We start from the raw sequence: 22,673 nt of genomic DNA on the forward strand, positions 1-22,673 counted from the left end.
GAGAGAAGTCTGGCCTCATTACTCACGTTAGTGAGAAAGGGGAATGTCAGGAAGCAAGACTGGGAATATCCCATGAAGGACGCCAACAATAAACTGAATTCATAACTCTCACACCAAGGAGCAGATCTGCACTTCATTCATTCACCCAGCATTGATTAAGCCATTACTCAGCAGGCCTTGGGGGAGCTACAGGAGGGCAGGCACTAAGAATAATTGTGAGGTGTGCCCTGGAGGGAGCCTATTCCTCACCTTGAAGGTCAAGGCCAGGAGAGAGGTGAGGCTTCACTGGGTGGAGAAAGAGACACTGGATATTCAGAAATGTGAGTTCTAGCCACAGCTAGAGGCGAGTCTTTGACTTCTTGATGCCTTACGATGCCTCCTGTCCAACACTGCAGGGCAGTGCAAATGCGAATGAAAAAGATGTGGGAAAAGTTCTTATACTCTCTCTGAGCTTGCTTGCTCAGCTGGTGCTCTACCACTTGAGCCATGTTCCATTTCAGCTTTTTGCTATTTTGGAGATGGAGTCTCTTGGTGTTTTCTACTCTACCTGTCTTCAAACCTCAATCTTCTGATCTCAGCCTCCTTGGAAGCTAGGAATACAAACGTGAGTTACTGGCACACAACTTTTAAGGAAGATACTATTCCACGTTAACTCAACTCTTTGATACAAATCAACATGAGTCTCCCTAGCACCACTTCTATTACGGATTGATCAACTGCTATTTTTAAAAGAAAAAGAAAAAAAACCCAACTACCTATTTCTTTAAAGATCGTCAAATGGATTTCTGTGTTTTAATCCATTAAGGTGTGTCTACTGAGCCACACATCAGCCACCACAGATGCCATATCCTGTTTGACATCTATAAATACATCTTCAAAAGTGCAGCTAAGCTAGAGTCTATCAGTGCTGCGCATTTCTGGCTTCCTTTTCCATTTCTCGTGGTTTGGCACCCAATAAGTAGGTGTCATTTTTTTCCTTCAGGAAAAAGACAGCCAATATGTTTCTCTGGGATTTTATCTTCTTTGTAAGAAACGACTTTTGGTGAAAATCAGAAACAATGCATTCGGCAAGGGACGTAAAACGCTACCCAGGAGGGAATGGGGTTTCTCCACCCCCTGTTAAGTGGATTTACAAGCTAATATGGAAATTTTTCACATGTATGGTTCTTCCAGTGGTGACAGATTGGAGCAAACATTTGTCCAGTGGTTCCAAAAAAAGAATCAATGAGAGTCCGGCAGAATCTGCCCTGCGTCGGCGCTTCTACACGCACGAGCCTCCTGCAAGGATCAGGCGGTGACCCAGGCTCTGAAGGACAGCTGGCCCCCAGTTCTTCTCCCGTCCTGTCCGAGCTACTCCTGGACCCTCCTCCTCTCCTTAAAGGGGACAAAGGGGAAAGAATGCCAAGATGAGTGGCGCATTCGATGCTGGAGAATGTTTGCCACTTATAGCTGTTTCGTTTCCTGCCTGATACCACAAAGCAGCTTTTCATTAGGTTAGCTTTGCTTTGCTCCGCACCACGAGGCCTCTGGTTCATTTTGTTCACGGTTTGTCTCCAGGACTAGGTTACATGATCATGGAATGCTTGAGTTCTATTGCTGACAATTGTGCTTCCAGTCAGTGAATTTAGAGGAATTGGTCAGGGGGTGTCCCGGGGAGGGGGGGGGCAAGGAGGGGCCCAGCAGGGGTGAGGGCCAGCCTCTATCTGGAGAGAGCCAGCCCCAGGCTCTGGAGGGACCAGGACGCATCAGAGCCTCCAGGGCAGGGGCTGCCTTGCTGGGCACAGGCCCTTGCTTTCTGAGCCCTGAGGCTGGGGCAGACTTTCCCCAACCATGACCGAACCGTCCCCCTCCCCCCAAAAAAACCAATCAGGTACTGCTTTGAGATCACTCAGGATAGTTCCCCAAACAGGGGGTGGGGGTGGGGGGTAGACAAACAGAGCACGGCACACATCACCCAACTGCAGCGCTACTGCAAAACTCCAAGTCCTCCTGTGATCCGGCATCTAGCTCAACATAATCACAGATGCCCCTTACACGACCAGAGCCCCGCCCCAGTTACTCCAAGCTCTGCGCCACCCAGCTCCTTGAATCTGCGCCTCGAGCCACCGCTGTCTCTGCACAGAAGAGGCTGAGTGACTCCATCTGGGTCACTGCGAACACAGCCACACCCAAGGCAAGGGGGGTGGAAGCCAGTGTTCCCGGCATCCACACACACTGCTCCAGACCTCCAAGGCCCACCTCCACCCACTTCTGCGTAAAAAAGACCCATTCGTTCTTATTGGTGTGGGTGAATTCACTCATTCATCCATCCATTCATTCAGGAAGTACTTAGGTACTTAGTATTTGGGGCCTCCTCCTCTGCAGACACTGAGGATGAAGGGCAGATGGCTCCTCTGGAACCCTGTACTCTAACACAGTACTCTCCACCATGTGGCTACGTCCCTGAAAATGTCCGTCTGTGTTGAGATATGCCGAGTATAAAATGCACACCTGATCTCAAAGGTTTCATACAAAGAGCATAAGACATCATATGGTGGGTGTTCTGATCACATGTTGAAATTTTATGTTCAATATATTAAACGGACTAAAATATAGCTCTTAACTTTTTTTTTTGGGGGGGGGGTCCGGTTGTGGGGCCTGAACTCAGGCCTGGGTGCTGTCCCTCAGCTCTTCAGTTCAAGGCTAGCGCTCTACCACTTGAGCCACAGCGCCACTTCTGGCTTTTTTCTTTTTGCTTATGTGGTGCTGAGGAATCGAACCCAGGGCCTCAGGCATGCAAGGCAAGCGCTCTACCACTGAGCCACCTTCCCAGCCCAACTCTTAACTTTTTAAAAAAATCTTCTTAGAAATGGTGACAGGTGCTGGAGACTCACACCTACAATCCTGGCTATTCCTGGAGATCGTGCTTAAGCTAGCCTGGAAGAAAGTCCATGCGACTCTCATCTCCAGTTAGCCAGCAACAAGCAAAAGTAGAGCTGTGCCGGCTCACATGGAAGAACACCCTTAACAAAGAAAGCTAAAGGAGAGCATGAGCCCTGGGTTCAAGCCCCATTACAAAAAAAAAAAAAAAAATGGCTGCTAGATAACTTAAGTTAGATTTCTACCAGACAGCACCGCTCCATTTCTACCAGACAGCACTGAAGACATACACTACTCCAAAGACACACACAGGAGAGCAAAAGGTCCCCGTGTCACGGGCAGGCACAGAAGGAACAGGGCGAAGGCACACAGGTTATGAGAAGCAGGTGACGGGACCTGGCAGGGAGAGCACTGGAGCGAGGGTCAAGCGCGCCTGTTAGTGGTCTGGGGGAGCAGGCAGACCATCAGCCACCCCCACCGGCCTCCACCATGGAGAGACAGAGTCACGGGGACTGGACCGGCAAGAGAGCAAGTGTGAGCCAGCATCACTGCAGACGAGAGCTGCCCTGGTATCACCTTGATCTGAGATTTCTTTGTATCCAAAAGGTTTCCAGACTCAAACCTCCTTCCTTGCCCTTCCAGAAGAGGGTCTGGAGTCCCTCCAGCTTTTCTCCCCTGCCTATCACCTCAAACAACCCCACTACCCAAAACTGCTTTGCAAATTGTGAGACACACTATTCGTTACTGACCTACTGTCTTTTCTTCTCGTTTCCTTCTTCTCCTCTTCCTCCTCCTTTCTGTGGTACTGGGGACTGAATCAGGGCTTCACACATACTAAGCAAGTGTTCTGCTACTTGAGCTACACTTTCAGCCCTTTTATTTTTACTTTTTATTTGTATTTTTGCCAGTCCTGGGGCTTGAACTCTAGGCCTGAGCACTGTCCCTTAGCTTCTCTTGGCTCAAGGCGAGTGCGCTACCACTCCAGCCACAGCTGGAACCACCTCTGGTTCTGTGAGTAGTTTATTGGAGATAACAGTCTCACAGACTTTCCTGGCCGGGCTGGCTTTGAACTGCCATGGTCAGATCTCAGCCTCCTGAGTAGCTAGGATTACTGGCATAAGCCACGGGCACCTAGCTAGACCTTTGATTTTTTGAGACAGAATCTGGCTGTTACCTTTGCCAAGACTGGCCTCAAACTCCCAATCCTCCTGGCACAGCCTCCCAAGTCCTTGGGCCTATAGTTGTGCACTACATGGGGCTCTCCCTGAGTTCCTGCTGGAAGAATCCAGCTGCAGTCTAAGCAGCCATGAGTCCAACCCTAGTGAGAGACACAATCAGTCTACCACGGTCCTGACAATCTGGTTCCCTACTCCCAGCGTTTCCAGGGGAGAGGGGCCGTCTCTCACCCAGTTCTGCCTCAGAGGACACAGCTTTGGAGCTAGTTCTCTAGAAAGCTTTATTTCCTTGACAAAATGGGGAGCACAGAGTAGAACGTGAGGCTGCGGAACACAAGCTGTGACTGTGTGCTGTCCCTGTGAGAGTCGGGGGCCGTTCCAAGGGACCGGGGCACAGGCAGGGAGCTCAGGAACACACAGGTGCGGAGAAGCCCGCACCTCAACACATGGCTTCCAAAGCCACACTCAGCTCACCGAAGAGAAAAGCAGGGGCTCTGCCCTGGACTGTATCTCCCTGAAGCTGCCGGAGGAGCGGCATTGGGGTGGGTACAGCAGCTGTAGTGAAAGTGCACAATTGAGACACCGCACAGCTGTGTGTGTGTGTGTGTGTGTTATGTGTGTATGTGTGTTATATATGTAGATCTGTGTGCATGCACGGATGTGTAAGGATCCTGCATGGAGTAAATGCACGCCCGTTCCTTCTGTGAGACTCAGCCACTGCAGTTGCCAGGGAGCCTGGGAGGTCTGGCCTGACCGTGTCCAGAAGGAAAGGAAACTCTTGGCGCAAAATGAAGATGTGAAGTGCTGCGTTCACAATCGCACCATGATCTTCCCAACAACAGCTCCAGAGCGTGAAGCCAAGCACGGAACCTTCCAGCGTGGAGCGCCACCCAACTGCACAGGCCGAACACAGATCAGCACTGAACAGAAGGGGTGCTCGCTGGGTGGTAGGTGACCCCCTCTCCTGAACCCCTGACCCCCATGGTTCCCACACCCCACACCCCACACCACCTGAGTTCCTATGGGAATTCTATACTTCATGTTATCTTTGAGGTCAGGAGCCACACAGTAACCCTGGGTATACTCCAGCTTTTTGAATAGCCACAAACTCACATTGACTCCAAGGGCTCAGGGAAATAATTTCACAGTGGAGGGGTGTGGGGGAGTCTGCAGATTTGAAAGTTTGATGTGGCTTTGACAAAAGCACTAAAATCCGTTTAGCAAATCAGGTTAAATTTGTGGCCTGCTTCCCCCGACAGACTCTCCAAAAAGCGCAGCTTAACGACTCCATGAACAGTTGCCTCTTTATTGGATGATCGTAGAAAACGCGCACAGAATCACTCTGGGCTGAAATGGAGAGCTCTTTGGCAGCACCTGAACAGAGCTCGTTCTCATATTTTAAAACAATTTGCACTTGGCCTTGTGCTGTGCCGCTCGTGCCCACATGGCCCTGGGGGTCCCCGGGTAGGATTGTCCTGAACCCCACAGCCAGGATGGCCCATCACCCATATGTCCTCCTCTCCAGCCAGGCCACCGAACAGCAGCAGGACTCCACTCCTGAAAAGGGCACCTGGCACCTCCTGGTGTGCACCTGGCATCTTCTGAGCGTTTGAGTCCAGTAGGAATCAGAGGCAAAAGGCAGTTGTGGACCACATCAGGTAAACACCTCCGGGCATTTTCCTTTATCCATTGCAGGATGATGAGGATAGCAATGATGATGATGATGATGATGATGATGATGATGATGATGATGATGATGATGATGATGATAGCTTTCCTCCCAGGGTTTTTGTTCTCTTGTTGTGGAAAGTGAGATTCAATTTGCAACTGTTTATTGACTTCTCTGCCCCTCGAGCCTGCTTAGACTGTGTTCCATAAAGAGGGACACAGCTTGGCCCCATGGCTGGGAGAAGGTAGGTATGGAGGACCTGCCCGGCAGCCTCCTCCACATCTGCTGCGATGAGAAAGTGTCCGCGCAGAGAGGCTGCGCTTCCTCTCTTGGTTCTCACAGCCAACATGGTACTGGCTAAGTAAGGGTTCCAAGTGTGTCCATAAATTACTCAAGACTCTGACAAGTGAGTGTTGAAAATAATCTTGATTCCTTCATGAGGTGGACTGGTGCATGTGTGTACACATGTGTGTGCGCGCACACACTTCATGTACTCACACACTTATTTAACTTTATGTGACACGTGATCACATGATTCACTTTCCCACTGACTCTCTCTCTGGACACCTACCATGATATCCATGTTTATACTTTTACCTATTGAAATTACAGTATTACAACTTTACCTCTAATATTGAAGCCCAGTATTACAGCATTCATGATTTCCTAGGTTACAAACCACTCTTCCAGATGATTTTAATGTGAGTTGCTTGGTCCAATTTTAGTGGCTTTGAAATATTTTCTGCACATAAACACAAAAAAATGTTTTCTATTAGGACAATAAGTTTGTTCATTTCCAATTTTATGTCTATATGAATGAGAGAAATATTTTTGTGTGTGTGCGTGCATGAGAGAGAGAGAGAGAGAGAGAGAGAGAGAGAGAGAGAAAGTGTATGGGGGTGTACTGGGGTTTGATCTTGGGCCTTGGGCATTCTCCAAAGTTGTTTTTTTTGTTTTGTTTTTTGTAGGTTTTTTTTGCGCAAGGCTGGTTCTGTACCACCTGAGCCACAGGTCTACTCCTGGCTTTTTGCAGAGAGAAGGGTCTCAGGGACTTTCTGGCCTGGGGCTGGCTTTGAACCTCGATCCTCAGATCTCAGCCTCCTGAGTAGCTAGGATTGCAGGTGTGAGCCACTGGCACCTGATGAGATAAATTTTAAAAATGAGAGTCCCTGAGCATAGACTTTTATGAGACTATCAATTTCCTGGGAATAAGCATCTGGGCGTTAGGTGCTGAGGGAGAGGTGCGAGCATTTCAAGGCTATGGATCGGTATCACCTCCTCATGTTGTGTCTCTCGGTCAGCTACTGGGTCAGCTTGGTTTAGATTCATAGCGGCAGCAGGGCATTTGGGCCACAGGTCTGAGGTGTAAATAGCCGCATACACTTCCCCAAACATACACAAAAGGAGCAGCTGTAATGAAGAGAGTCCCGGGGTATTTTGTATGGACACACAGGGAGTTAGGGAGGGGACCAGAGAGCAACCTCTCCAACTAGCCATGCCTTCTTGCTCCACGGGGAAGAAGGGCCACAGACTGTTCCATGAATGCGTGGGGTACCCTCTGGGCAGCGGGTCTGCTTCCAGACTGGGGCCCGTGGAGGAAGGCCACTGGAAGGCCAGGCGTCCCAGCGCTGCAGGATTGGAGGCCTGGGGAGAGGGGGGAGGGGGGACACCTGCTATGGAGGAGAGGAGGTCAGCGGCGCCCTGGACAGAGGGCTCGGCTGAGGAGGAAGATGTCCCCCGGGGACCCGGCTTGGGGCTGGGAGGAGAAGCGGGGGCTCATGTTATCCCTCAGCTCCAGCCAACCTGTCCTGAGCCAACTGAAGACTAAAGTCAGTTTTGGTGAGTTTTCCCTGAAATGTTTTTTAGCATTTAGTTATTTCTGTGTCTTCCTCTGTGGGAGGGAGGGGCTGGTTGTCCCATTGGGCTCTCCTCACTCTCCGCTTCAGATCCTACACCTCCCCACGGGCTGAGGGTTCGCAAGAGGCCTGGCAAGCCTGTGAGTGTGGAGGCAAGGACACAACATGACTTTAGCAAAACTAAGAACGTGCTTTAACGTGCACTTGCCTAAAAACACAATTGTTTAAGAAACTTGTGGGCTGAGTAACAGAAATTAGCAAAGGAAACGGCTTTTCCACGTTGTCAATGCATTGTAAGCTTACAAATCTGGAGTTCTATAACACAGACAGAGTCTAATCAACATTTCAATTCATGAAGGTCAGAAATAAGGACGCAGCTTTTCTCCAAAGTGTGAGGCTTAACAACATGAGTTAAAGTCCAAACAAGTCAGGTGGCTAGCACATGTAATCCTAACCACTCAGGATGCTAAGACCTGAGCATCAGCCTGGGCAACAAAGTCAGTGAGACTCTTATCTTCCATTAACCACCAAAGAGCCAGAAGTGTAGCTGTGGCTCCAGTGGTAAAGCATTAACTTAAGAGTGCCTAGGCTCTGAGTTCAACTGCTCATGCTGGCATAAAATAAAGAAGGCAAAATAACCAATATTCCATAGCCAAAATTCATATATAGTCATCTAATTGTTTTTACCTCCATATAAACATCAGTCAATGGATGCCCTCTGGCCTCCACCTAGTCTCCAACAATCCAATAATAACAGCTACTTACTGTCAAGTACTTACTTATCTAAACATTTTAATGCTTGCTCCTCTACAATGTGGTTTTTTCCTCATGCGGGTGTAAGAACACTTAATGAGAATACTAAACAAAGGTCCGCCTGTACGTTAAATTACTGTTGACCATCAATGCCATACACAGCTCGCCAGGTATTATTCTCTTTGCTCAAGTGAAATTTTCTGCCCGTTGATCAATAGCTCATCCCCCACCCCTCTCTCTCTGCCTCCTAACCAACTACCATCCCACACTTGGACTCCACATGTCTGACTGCTTTAGATGCCCCATATGGTGAAATACTGCTGCATTTGTCTTCTGTGACCGGCTTGTTTTTCTTAATGATGTTAAAGCTATCCATATGATCATATATTACAGAATTACCTTCTTTATATAGGCTGAATAACAGTCCATTATATGTACATACCACATTTTCCTTATGTATCCATCTGTCAACGAACAGGTTGTTTCCTTAGTTAGGGGGAAAATTACTGAATAAAATGTGGAAATTTTATTAAACCCATTTTAACAATGAGTCAGCTGAGATTTGGTGAAGTCAAGAAATTCTCAGATACAAGTATGTGGTAACCTACTCTAGCCAGGTCCTGGCTGGCTTCAACTCTCACATGCATCTAAACCAGATGTCCACAGAGCATTTGCCATCACAAGGTGACAACCTACTGGGACATATCAGCCTTGGTGCTTTGCACGTGGGCTCTGGAAGCCACTGACCTCGCCTAGGAGAGCCCGCCACTTCCCCAGCAGGGAAAGCTGAGGGAGTCGATCCCAGACCACGCTGTTCAGATTTGTCCTATTCCTGCAGCCCATTACAACTCGTAGAGCCCCTGGGAGGCTGGGGCCTGGGCCTCCCCGGCACCATCCCTTTGGTGCAGGGTGGAGCCGCTGCCTGGCATGGCCTCTTTCATACTTGCCAAATCATTAGTTCGTACCAGACTCTCTGTCCTTTCCGACAGCAACGACCAGGGGGCTGCCAGACCTCCAGGGGCTTCTGAACCAGTGGGATCTGATACATGAGTGGACTTTTCTGCCTAGGATGGAGAGCCAGGGAGGCTCAGGGCTGGAGGTCTGGGCCATTGCCCCTGTGGGAAGGGAGCGGGGATTGGCAGAAAAAGCAGTGCTCATGATGAGTGGAACTGGGCAAGACACAAAGGGAGAAGAACTTGGCAGCTGGGGTATCTGCTTCCCTTGGGTGCCAGGCAGGTCCGATATCAAACACACCCCGCGACGACCGGAATGGGGGGGCCTCTGCTGGCGGCTCATCCATCCTGGCCCTGCCGGCAGCCCAGGAGCAGCCTGCCTCCGGGGAGCTCCATTAGGAGGGACTCAGAAGTTCAATTTTCACTTCACTCTTAAAAGCAAAATGAGGATCTGAGTGAGAAACTGTTCAACCTTCGTCACCGTCATTGGGAAAGTAGCCCAGCAAGGGTAGGAGGGTCCAGACAGCCTCAGACAAGTGTGGCGGGTCAGCCTCGTGTCCCATTCCTGGGGAGAGAGAGGCACTTGGAGCCACGCAGCAGGGGTCCTCGGAGCCCCCTTCCTGTACCCAGCTCCCACCATGGGAGCCACGGGCCACCACCCACCCCGTTTCTCAAGGCCCAAGTCCATTACCTGCCTTTCAATTCCCGTGTCTCAGCAAGTCCCCAAGGTAAGCTCGGCTAGCCTCAAAGAATCCTGCGCACTGGATGTTGAGACTACAGGAATTGAGAAGTAGGTCACCGTGGGCCGGGAAGGTGGCCCTGTGGTTTCATCTAACTAGGTTGCTGGAAAGCCCCCAGGCCCACAGCCATCCCTGAGTCACCATCTCACCACGAAATGACTGATTTCCAGGGTCGGAAATTCAGTGTTTCATGAATAAAGCACCGTGGGCCGTTCACGCGGCACCATGTGTGCTGGGCACTGGCAGCTCAGCTGAGTGGCCTTCTGCTGCTACCCTGGCTCCAACCCCGGCTCCCACCCAGGCCCTGAGGGAGCCGTACATCAAGGGGAGGGCGGGGCCCAGGCCACGCTGGGAGATTGGTCAGAGGGACAAAGACTTGCCCAGCCAAGGATACAAAAGAGGAGGGAGAAGCTGGGTTCCATCATGGTCCAGAATGATCGAGGCCCTCACATGAAGTCTGCTGTGTGCTCTGCTGGGAACCAGATGTGCGTGTTGCTTTACCTTCATAGCTCCTCGATGTAGAAACTGTCTATACATGTTCTGCAGGTGGAGAAACTGAGATACAAAGCAGTTCAGACCACAGAGCTTGAAAACGCCACCTCAGGCCATCTAGTGCTAGAGTCTCTCATTGACCACTGCTAGACATACCCAGCCCTCAGTGACGGGCTTCAACAGCTGCGTGAGTGGCCATGCTGGTCACACACAAGGAGGGTGCCAGAGGAAAGGCCTGGGCGATGCCGCCCAAGAGTCTTCTGCAATATATTCTAGAATGATCTGCCATTCTGAACTGTCCAATAGAAGAGCCATAAGCACATCTGCTAATGTGCACTTGACATATGTGAATGTTGGTTTTTTTTTCCATCTTCAGGAAGTTGCATTTGAATTGCCACATGTAGGCACCAACTAGCATGCTGACCAGCACGGTGAGGTTGCTAGGCTCACAGACATCAAGTTTTGTAACTGCTGTTCAAGAAGCCACTGGACTAGAACATGATGAAAATAAACAGAGCCTTCCAATTAGTAGCACCACCTCCAGATAGGAGGAGGGTATGGCCACTGGATTTGAGTACAGCAGGCCGTAGGTGACATCAGAGACATGCGTGAGGGTCTCCACCCTCTCGGAGAATGCCTGAGAATGAGGGAAGGGCTGGAGGAGGGGTCATGCACTTTTACCAAGCCCAAATCACCTACACATCCACTTCGAGCCAATGGAGAACAAGCAGGCTGCTCCCCAGCGAGTCCAGAGTCACTAAGAACCACATTGTAAGGCAGATGGCCCGGCAGGGCAGGGCAGGGCAGGGCAGGGCAGAAGAGAGAGACAGAGACAGAGAGACAGAGGAAAAGAGGAAAAGAAAAGAGGAAAAGAGCCAGCGGAGAGCTGTCCTAGGCACTTAATGTTCCCTAATTTCCCTTAAGTAACATGTTATTTTGGGGTAACTGTGACCAAAAAACCTACAAAAACAACTTATGGGAGAAAAGATTTATCATGGCTTGTGGTTTAGAGGGTTCTATCCATGGTCTCTTGGCTCCATGCTTCTGGGCCTGTGAAGCTAAACTTCATGGGATTCCCTTCATGGCAGACAGAAGTAGAGAGATAAAGGAATGCAGGAAGTAGAGAAAGGAATGCAGGAAGTAGAGAAAGGAATACAGGAAGTAGAGAAAGGAATACAGGAAGGGGCCAGGGCAGGATTCAGTCCTCAAGGATATGCTCCCAGCAACCTACTTTCTCCAACTAGGTCCGACCTCCAACTCTGCACTACTTCCGAAAATGTCATGTAATTACAAGTCTGTCAGGATTGATCTGTTGGTGAGGTCAGAGCCCGAAAGGAGAGGTCATTTCCCAGAAACCCCAGCAACTGTCAACCAAACCTTTGCCATGTTAGCCTTCACAGTTCCTTTCTGATCCAAACCTTAACAACCTCACTGAACAGGAATGGAGGGAGGAAGGGGAGGCAAATGCAGCGCTTATACTCCGTGTACATAGTGTAAAAATTGAACTCCACAGCTTGAGGGTAGGGTTGGAAGGGGTAATTAGGAGAATAATGGAAGATGTATTGTACTCATCACCTGACTTATGGAACTGAAATCCATTTGCACACCTACCTAATAGTAAAATTAAATAAAGAAATAACCTCACCGAGTTCCAAATAGAAAAGAAACATCAATGCTGTCCATGCACACTTTTGTAGTGAGTCTTAGAAATCTGAAAGACATTCCAAGGGGCAGAATGAAGTGTCCATACATAGTCTCCACGAGTTAGATATTTTAATTATAAAATCGTGAGCAGTCATTCATTACCTTCTTCCTTCCTTCCTTTTGGTGATACTAAAATTTTAGAATTTTATGCTTGCTAGGCAAGTGCTCTGCTACTTGATCCACACCCCTTCCCCTTATTTGGCTTTAGGTATTTTTCAAGTAGGAGCTTGACTGTTTGCCAGAGGTCAACCTCAGACCCAAATCCTTCTACCGACACCTCCTAGGTGACTGTGGCCACAGACACACACCACTATGCCTGATTTACTGATTGAGCTAGGGTCTTGTTGCTAACTTTTTGCCCAGGAGGGTCTCCAAGTATGATTCTTATGATCGGCGCTGTCTGCTGGGTAGCTGTGAACTACCAAACCTAACTTTGTTTTTCTCTCTGAAGAGAAAAACTTGGGGAACATTAGAAACACATCAAATAAAAGTTTGCTAGGGGGCTGGGAAGGTGGCTCAGTGGTAGAGCGCTTGCCTTGAGCTGAAGAGCTGAGGGGCAGTGCCCAGGCCCAGAGTTCAGGCCCCATGACCAGACCCAAAATAAAAAATGTTTGCCAGTACCATTAAACTGTCTCTCAGCCCAGGAAAGCATGTCTAGAATTATTCCCATGCTCACTATGCCAAATGCCATGTAACCTGTGACCAGTGGTTTCTATTCCTTTCTGCTTCCATGCTACAATTTTAACTATTTCAGAGAACTGAGGAGCAGCAAGTCAAATTAGAACTTAAAGAAAAGAGACTTGGACTCAAAAGATAAATAGTATCATTGACTGGTTTTATTGTTTCAAATCCAAGATTTTATTTGGAGACGAATGTATAATTAAGCAGAGGTGGATGGCTAAATTCTTTGACTTCAAACTCTTACTTTCTGCAAGATTTCACCTGTGAAATTCACAGCCTTTAATTACTGCCTTGCATGTTAAAAGCCATTCTCTTCTGAATGGCTAATAACGTTATTAGAAGAGGTAATTACACATCAGGTGTCTGTGGTCAAAACCACCACTGTATGAGGACAGCAACGTCCTGGGTTTTGAAATCTGAAAGATGGCATTCGGTAAAGAAGACACTTTCTCTTCCAGAACATGGTTCATGCTTGAGGTTTGTTGTTCCTCTCTGACCTTCTATTTTTCTCTCTCTCTCTTTCTCTTTCCAAGGGAGAAAAAAAATAAAAGAAACATTTAGAAATCAGTCCTTTCCTGGATGAATTTCTTCCCTTTCCAGAAAGCAAGACAACAATTGTTTCCTGTAATTGGACAGTTTGATTGGAGGCAGGTGCTGCGAGCTAAGAGAGCTGGACCCACAAAGCCAATTTTGGCTTCAAACACATTTCCTTAGTTCTCAGCTAGCTTTAGCAGTCCAACATGTAAATTGGCCCCACGCACGCCAACTATAAATTTAGTTCTGGTTTCTCTAACAAGCACCGTATCAGTGACGAAGAGTCTCAGCCCAGATCTAGCATGGTTACTGAGCCACCCAGAGATCCAGCCACTGACGTCCTGAACACACTGACATCCTGAACACGTTCCTGCTGCTCCAAGTTGGGAATTTAGGAGCCAACCATGGGAGCAAATGGGGGGGGGAGGGGGGCAGCATTTTGCTATCTGGTGATTCTTTGTTCAGGTTAAGTGGCCTTGGGGTTGCTTATGTGCCATTAGCTTGAATTAATATTTGCTTTCAATAGTTTTGAGTAACAGCCAAGTCAGCATGGAGTCACAGAAGACAAACATCCACCCAGAATCAGCAGCCTGGGGAATACATGGGAGCCAGGTCTCCCCACCAGCACCCACCCATTCATCCAGTCTCTGAGCCCCTCTCCTATTCCTCCTCTCAAGGACAGCTCAGTTACCTTACCTCCTAGAGGACAGCTGACCAGAAATATTTCTCTGTGACAGGGGAACTAGGAGCTCAGAGAGGCGCATTGCTCTGGCTAAAGCTGCACAGTAAATCAAAAGCAGAAAGGTCTCAACAGATCCAGACTTCCCAGTTCACTGCTCCAACTCTGTGTCCATTCCTTTCCCCTCAACAATAAACCCGTGACTTTAAAAGTTACATATCAAAATCTTAAAGGTGAGTAGGGAAGGTTGAATCTACTGAACATCCTATTCAAATTATGGTCCTTTGTGTACTATTTGTATTAAGTTACGTAAAGGGTCCAGCACATTTTACTAATTTCTACCTATGCTCATTTTTTATGATAATCTAGCGTCTAGATGAGTTTTGAGCTCCTTACGCATACTCAACAACTTGAACATAACCATTTCTAATCCTAAACAGATTAACAGATAAGACAGCAACCTCATCCACAGCTCCCCCCCCCCCCCCCCCGCCCCTCTCCCCCGTCCCCCAGCTGCATCCACGGAGAGACGCACGCTACAGAAACCAGTGGAGCGCACTAACATTGCAACATTCTTGTTTTCCAAGATGACTTCATCCAAGGAAATGAGCACCAAGACTGGCTTTCCCAGCCAAGGGCTACCTGCAGCTCAGCTCAGAACCCACCGCTGAAGGTTCAAGGGCGTCAAGGCCCCTGGGCCACGGGGCCAGGCCTGCTGGAAATCTTTGCCTACGCTATTCCTTCAAGGCGGGGGAAGGCGAAGCAGGCAGGATTTCCCTGCCAGCCTGTGGAAGAAATTCTCCTCTGCCTGGATGGGCAGCTGAGGGGTGGTGTCTGCGGCTGACAGATGGGGCCCAAGCGAGGACCAGCACACAAACACCACGGCCATGTCCTCGGAAGGCCCACCTGCGCTGACGCCTGTCGGAAGGCAGCCTGAGTTTGCACAGTGCTGGCTGATAACTCAGCAATCTTGGCAACGCTACAGAACCAATATTGTCTCAGAGGTGGCACTGTCTTAAACAATGCCCTCAGTGTGCGGGAGGGACACGGCAGCCCTTCTCCTTGTATTCACCACACTTCCCTCTATCTCTTCTGAGCAAACAGGCTGGTGGAGGAGCCTGGAGTGGGGGTGGGAATGGGAAGGGTGGGGGTGACTCGGGGTGGGGTGGGGAGGAACAGGAGGCCATGGTAGGGTTCTCTCTCCATGATGTAGCTCCCTCCTGCGCCCTGGCCGTGCTGAGTTAAAACAGGCTCCAGCGATGGGCCGATGCCAGCAACTCTGCTCCGTGTGTTCTTCTGAACCTGTGCCGACCTGAGCGTAAGCATGCACAAGGCCAGCCGTGCACTGCTCCGCCCCGCCCCACGGGGGCGCACTCCCGGTGGGAGCCAATGTCCATGGCGCTCTCCACAGCCACGGACACTGCGCCTGGGCCCTTGCCCATCTGGCCTGACACCGCTCTGAAGACCCCCCGGGGGCTTTAACTCTGTCCTCTGCAGCTCCTTCGATGTGGGGAGCATTTCTTCCCCAAACCTGAATCATTTCCTAGAAAAACAGACAAAAAGGAACACACGGAAGCCAAGCATGGGACTGCCCGACCCTTCTTCTTATCAGCCTGAGTCGCTGGGTGGCCTGGCCCTATGGTCCACAGATACAAGCCCTAGAAGAAGGCAGGCAGCTGAGAGGTAGCCTGGACCCACACAGGCCCGGGCAAGGCTAAGGGTCGGGAGAGGCGGCAGGGACAGGGGCACCATATTCATTTGTGGGCGCCACCTTCACAAAGAACCACAAACTGGCTAGCTGACAACACAAGTCACATGAGTCACACTATTCCATATCCACAGGGGAAAGTGAGAGAATGGCTGGGATTGGGAGAGGTGGGGGAGACCACCAACCAGAGGGGTGACATTGATCAAGATGGGCTGGAATTCTAAACTCCTTTGTACAACTGCTTAACAATCAGAAGACCATTATCTGAACAAAGACACCTTGTACTCATAAACTGACATGTTGGGTTGAAAGCCCCTTGTACGACTAAGATAATTTAATTTTTTAAGAAGTATTTGTCTGATAGGTTCAGAGGCACACGTCCAAAGTCAAGATTTAGCACTACGCCAGGCTCCCAACTACAATCCTAGCTATTTGGGAGGCTGAGATCTGAGGACCTCTTTCAAAGACAGCCTGAGCAGGCAAGTCAGTAAGACTTTCACTTCCAGCCAACTGTCAAAAAGCCAGACTTGGTGCTGTGGCTCAAGAGGTAGAGTGCCATCTGTGAGAAAAAAAAAATAATAAAGCCAAGGGACAGTGCGCAGTCCCTGCGTTCAAGCCCTGCACACAGCAGTGTGCCCCTCCAAGCTCGCCCGCAGACAGAGCTTCCTGCCTCCACCAGCTCCCGGCGTTTGCCCACAGTCTTTGACATGTCCAGGCTTCGATCTCTGACTCTGTCATCACCCTGAAGTTCTTCCATTCTCTGTGCCTTTTTCTCTCCTAGGGGCACCGACCATTTTGGAGTAAAAGAAAACCCCCTCCACCCCCACAAAGTACTTCCCCTAACCAATCATGTCACAATCCTCTCTCTAAACCAAGTTCCTACCCGTCCTTAAAGGAAGCTGCAGGGCTTGGGGAAGCTGATTTGAGACAAACTCCCAGGGTCACCTTCTGGCCACAGACCTCAGGGAACGGACACAATTTGGCCCCTACCACCCAGCATGACTTTCCAGGGGCTGCTTTGCTCAGAGCACAGCTCGGACCTCACACCCCCACCCCCAACCCAGTCTGTGCACTTCCCTTACTGCTCCTCACCACTGCCAGAATGTCCTTCCCTGTGTCTCTGCACACTTAAAACCCATCCACCCACCCACCCACCCATCCATCCACCCATCCATCCACCCACCCATCCACCCACCCATCCATTCACCCACCCACCCATCCACCCACCCATCCACCCACCCACCCATCCATCCACCCACCCACCCATCCACCCATCCATCCACCCATCCACCCATCCACCCATCCATCCATCCATCCATCCATCCATCCATCCATCCACCCATCCACCCATCCACCCATCCACCCACCCATCCACCCATCCATCCATCCCTCCACCCATCCCTCCACCCATCCACCCATCCATCCACCCATCCATCCACCCATCCCTCCACCCATCCATCCACCCATCCATCCACCCATCCATCCACCCATCCATCCCTCCACCCATCCACCCATCCATCCACCCACCCATCCACCCATCCATCCACCCATCCACCCATCCATCCATCTGTAGCTTCTTCCTCCCAGAGCCTCCTCCTGTGGTCACAACCACAAAGAAGTCGAACTCCGTGCATCTTCCCTGTACTTCCTCTCAGGGGAACTTCCTTCAGCCTTCCTTCTATCCCACAGTCAATTATCTTATTTCTCTCAGTCTTCGATGGGCTCCTTACAGTTCTGACTTGCCCTGGTGGGGCCTGTCACCTAGCAGAGGCTCGATGAACGTCTATCTGATAAAGCCGACAATCTGACCCGCACCTCATCCTGAGTGCTCTGAAGTGCTCACCAGCTCTCAGGTGGAAGAAGGTTGCAGAATGTTTCTGATGGGGAGAGGCAGAGGGAAAAGCAAAAGAGGGGGAAGGATCTGGGGCATCTCACTTTCCCAACACCTGGCGCTCTGTACTCTTCAGTCACGACAGCTGGCCAAGGTGTGCTCCCTCCCTTCCTGCTGAGTTTAGGAAGACAAGCCCCAGTGTGGCAAGCAACATCAGCGTGCGAGCCCTGAGTCGATGGAGAGTTCACGCAGCATGCGGCCCCTCCAGGGAAGCTGATCCCTGCAGGTGTGGACCACTCATCACGCGCCCATCCCGGGAAGGGAGGAGGCGGTCACTGGAAGCTGATTCCAGCCCCTGACTGTCTTCCAGCCACCAGGTCTTCTGAGCTGCCAACTAGAGGGGAGAGGTGCCCAGCTGCAGGGCACGGCTGGGGACACAGACAGAGACGGCTCCTGGGCCTTGGATACAAGAAGGAGCCCAGGTTTGTGAGGCAGAGGACAGTCAGGAAATCAGAGCAGGAGGGACTCCAGGAGACCGCATTCCTCGCCAGCTCACCACGCACAGAAAACCCTTGAGTCAGTGTTCCCCATGAGCTCCAGTTCCTGCCCTCTGGTCTTCCTCGCCGGCAGACTCCCTTTCCACACTTCCACCCTTTTCTTCCACCCCCCACCCCCCCACTCCCGCCACCACCAACTTTCTACCGCAAGCTCACCCCACTCTTGGGGATGCCAGCCGGTTCAAGGGCACTGCTGCTGATGCTAAGCCCCTGCCACCCAGATACTGCAAGAAGCTAAGACTGAGACACCAACCCTACAACCAAGGAGTCTTCCCAGTGGAGAGAAGACCGCCAGACAAGGCCCCGCACAACCAGACCCGACACGTCTGACTCACACCCTCCCTCACCACAGCAGAGACGGCTGTTGCTGGCCCCTTGGCCCTCCTGGCTTGAGCCCCCCCAGCCCAGCTCCTCCTCCCTGCAGGCCATCCTGCCGGGTCTCAGACCCATACAACTCCAGGTGTCCACCTCCTGTCACTGCTGGAGGCCACAGGGCACACCCACTTCCCCGCATTTCCCAGCATCCCTAGCGCGAAGTCATCATGGCGCTCTTCCTGAGCACGGCTCTGCCCTAGTGATCTCCAGGGGCTCTCACCTCTGCAGGCAGCCCTGTCTTCCTCTCCAAGTAGAAAGCAATGGCCCCTGGAAAGGATCTGGGCTTTGTCCTCTGGCATCAACTGTGATTGAAGGGTGCACACACCAAGGCTCCCAGAGCACGCCAAGTTCTCCAAAGACACCCCACCCTGCAGGAAACACCCTGCCGCCGCCACACCTTCAGGCCTCTGTCTGACTTGGATGGGCTTTCTTCTAGTCTGTGCTCCGCACAGCGAGCTCCTTATCAGAAGGGGGCAGATGGCCTCGGGGGCGGCCCCCTCCCTGGAGGGCAACTTTCCCACTCACTGTGAAAGGCCTGGCTCACCCAGCAGACTCCGCGCCGCCGCCTCTGGAAATCCCCAAAGCCAGAATCTCCTCTGTTTGCTTGGTCCTGCGTTTTGTTCTGAAATGTCTTCTGTGCTTGTGCTCATCGTTAGGGACAGGGCACCGCCTGTTGAGCTCTTCTCCCTTGCCAGCCGACACAGGGACATCCACATGCCCTCTCTTCATCCCGCACCGTGAGTCACATGCTGCGTTACTTCTCTGGGCCTGGGCCCACAAAGACAACCCCATCCCCCACGGCTGCGGGAGGCAGAGCGGAGCTGGTCTCGAAACCGTTGCCCCTTTGCCTAACTCCACGGCTATTATTACCGTTGACCACACTCTCTGCCCAGTGAGAAGCATGTTGGCTTTTAACCGCCTGACTTTCATAAATCTCACAGTGCTTATTTACATCTGTATTGGGGCAGTATTTTCGGCCCCAACTTCAGCCCAAATCTTAATCCACAAACAACTATTTTAAGCCCTTTTTTAGGATCAGCCTTCAATGTGTAGACACGGGCACCATCTACCCATCCCTCAGGACGAGTACTGTGTTTTTTTGTTTAAGTCTGGGCAAGAATGGAGCAGATTGTTACTTACAGGAACATCTGAAAAACAATCATTTACTTCTGTGCTTGGACCTCAACGATGCTAGCTGGTTTGGGGGGTTAGGGCAGTATGAAGGTTTGAACTCTGAGCCTCACCCTTGCTAGACTGTCTTAAGTCATGCTTCTAATGCTTTTTCAGATCAGATTTTGCTTTTTTTTTTTTCCTTAGGACCAGCTGTAAACTGTGATTCTCTTGCCACTGCCGCCGCCGCCGCCTCCTCCTCCTCCTCCTCCTCCTCCTCCTCCTCCTTCTCCTCCTCCTCTTCCTCCTCCTCCTCCTTCTCCTCCTCCTCCTTTTCCTCCTCCTCCTCCACAGCTGGGATTACAGGCATATGCTAAACCTGCACTTCTTGAAAGAAATAGTAAATGGCACATGACTGACAAGTGAGTGTCAACACCATTAGTGGGGTCTTTGGAGAGGAGACGTGTCCCCAACATCGCTGCTGCCAGGAGACTCTTGCTTCACCAGTCCCTAAAATGAAACAAAGTCTTCCAACAGAAACACACAGAACACAAAGCATGAAGCAAGAAACATCAGCTAAGTCCCCCCAAGAAGTGAGGACTACTAGGATTTGCTGCCAGCAGAGGGTCTGGGAGAGGAAGCCTAGGAGTCGGAAAGGATACTGGGGACGCAGGGAGGACACACTGGCAAGTAGCCCTGAGGGTGGCCGCCAGCGCCCCGTGGTGACCTGAGCTCAGACATGGCTGTAAGGGAACCGGGCTGCGTGCATCCAACACACGCAGGCACGCGGCAAGATGGGGGCATGGAGCAGGAGCTCCTGCCGGCTGCCTTGCCTGGATCGGTTCCATCTTTGACTTTCTGGTCGTCATAAATTCCACAACAGTGCATCCCTGCCGCTATGCAGCAGCAGCCCCAGCTGGAGGGGGACAGGGGACCGCCCCCTCATCCCACCACCGGTCGCTCCATCTGCCTGTCCTTTCTATCAGCAAGCCAGCAAGGCCATGGATCAACAAGTTATACCGCGATGCCTTCTCCTTCCACCGAGAGACGCAGACCAGTGGTTCGGAGTCTACGGCTTAATTTTCAGTCAGGAGGCTTGAACTCAGGGCCCAGGCACTGTCCTTGAGCATTTTCTTTGCTCAAGACTAGTTAGCATTCTACCACTTTAAGCCCTGGGTCCACTTCTGGTTTTCTGCTGGTTCATTGGAGATAAGAGTTTCATGAACTTTCCTTCCCCCGAGCTGGCTTTGAACCACCATCCTCAGATCTCAGCCTCCTGAGTAGCTAGGATGACAGCTGTGAGCCACCGGCACCTGGCAGGTCTGTGGCTTTGAGTGAATCACCTGGCAGCGATTTCAGGGCCGCTCTACCAGCTCTGTGGAAGCTCAGGATCCTCATATATGCAAAGGCCAGTTAGGGTAAGCTAGAAAGTTCTCACTTACGGGCTTCTTATGGAAAATAAACACCGTGCACCCTCACAGGCTAGCACTCAATCTATTGTAGCTCTTGATATCTTTTTTTCTTTAAAGCATGTGCAAACGATGGGCTACCACATTTTTACAGAATGTCAAATGTGCAAGACATAGTGTCAGGAACAGAAGAAAGAAAAGGCAGGAGGGCCCCGCGACGGCCAGGACAGGCCCCGCCAGGTAGCCCAGCCAGGCAGCCCATTTCCTCACTTCTCACCGGAGAGCACCCAGGACCAGACCCTCCGCCCACTTCACAATGTTTGCTTCCATCCCAAGAGTCAGAGGAGATAGAGGAGAATGCATTCGTGCAGCACCAGCTTCCTTCTGGAAATTAAGAGATACCACATGTCTTCGCAGAGCCAGGAGGCTGGCTCTCTGAAACGTCTTGGGTCAGGCAAGCTGTGAGAGAGGTCTCCTTGAGCTTTGGGCCTCCAGGCTGGCCTCAGCTTGAGGAGGACCCAGAGCTGTAGGACCTGCCTTGAGCCAGGTGGCATCCACCCCGCCCCGCCCTGGGGGGTCCACGCGTAGCCTCAGAAGCCAGGTTCCCCCCTTCCATGGTCAATCCTATAAATGGCCCTGTCTTAAAGGGTGTCTCATGCTATGGTCCCTGTATGGCTGGTCTGCTCACCTGGACCCTGGTGGGGTCTCTGTGCTCAGTATCATCAAGCCCATACCACTGCATCATCCCACCCTCTCTCAGACAGCCCCCCCCACCATGCCCAGAAGCACTAAAAACAGAGACAAATCTTCTAACCCACTGTTCCTAGTGACAAACAAGATTATAGGCTCCAACACCTATAACAAAGATGTAGGAGCCAGGTGGCTCATGCCTATAATCCTAGTTACTTAGAGGCTGAGATCTGAGAATCCTAATTCAAAGACAGCCTAGACAGAGAAGTAAGTCCATGAGACTTGTATCTCCAATTACCCAACAAAAGCTGGACTGGAGGTGTGGTTCAAGTGGTAGAGCACCAGCCTTTAATAAAAACTTTTTTAACAAGCTAAGAAAGAGCACAAGGCCCTGGGTTCAAACTTTGTACCAGCACGCACACACACACACACACACACACACACACACACACACACACACACACACACACACACCCCAGATACTGGATAAGTAAAGAGGAGAGAGATTCTCCTGAGAGGTGTGTCTGCTCTCTACCTGGCGGCCTCTGGATTTCTCTGACCATGGTTGGCTCTGATGCCTGGTTCTCCTTTTCCTCTTCCACAGAGGAGGTTTTCACACACTGTCTGAACTGCAACAAATCTAACCAAAGAAACTATGGCTCATTTTCAAGTCTTCCTTCACTTTACCCTTTAGCAGTGTGTTGGGGGCCACAGGTTCCAATTCAGTAAACTACTTAGTCAGGCGGAGGAACGAACTGGGAGTGGAGTGAGGGAGAGCCACAGCTCCAATTTCAGCTGCATGGAGAAACAAGACACCAGGCAAGAGCGACTCAGAGCGCCAGGTGCTAGCTGAGCCCCAGGTGGGACACCCCTGTACTCCTGGGAATGATACTTTCTC

At 50.9% G+C, this 22,673-nt stretch overlaps 1 long non-coding RNA gene across 1 annotated transcript in view; it reads right to left on the bottom strand.

Moving 5' to 3' along the window:
* Window positions 1–5,326: 5,326 nt before the first annotated feature.
* The window catches only part of LOC122108847, a 75,650-nt gene continuing 58,303 nt past the window's right edge, over window positions 5,327–22,673 (bottom strand). Inside the window, exon 3 of the long non-coding RNA XR_006147637.1 lies at window positions 5,327–6,445. This is a non-coding gene — a long non-coding RNA (uncharacterized LOC122108847). The remainder of the gene's footprint in view (window positions 6,446–22,673) is intronic.

This window comes from Dipodomys spectabilis, unplaced genomic scaffold (assembly GCF_019054845.1).
Source record: "Dipodomys spectabilis isolate Male_0828 unplaced genomic scaffold, ASM1905484v1 ptg000066l, whole genome shotgun sequence".
Taxonomy (NCBI): Eukaryota; Metazoa; Chordata; class Mammalia; order Rodentia; family Heteromyidae; genus Dipodomys; species Dipodomys spectabilis.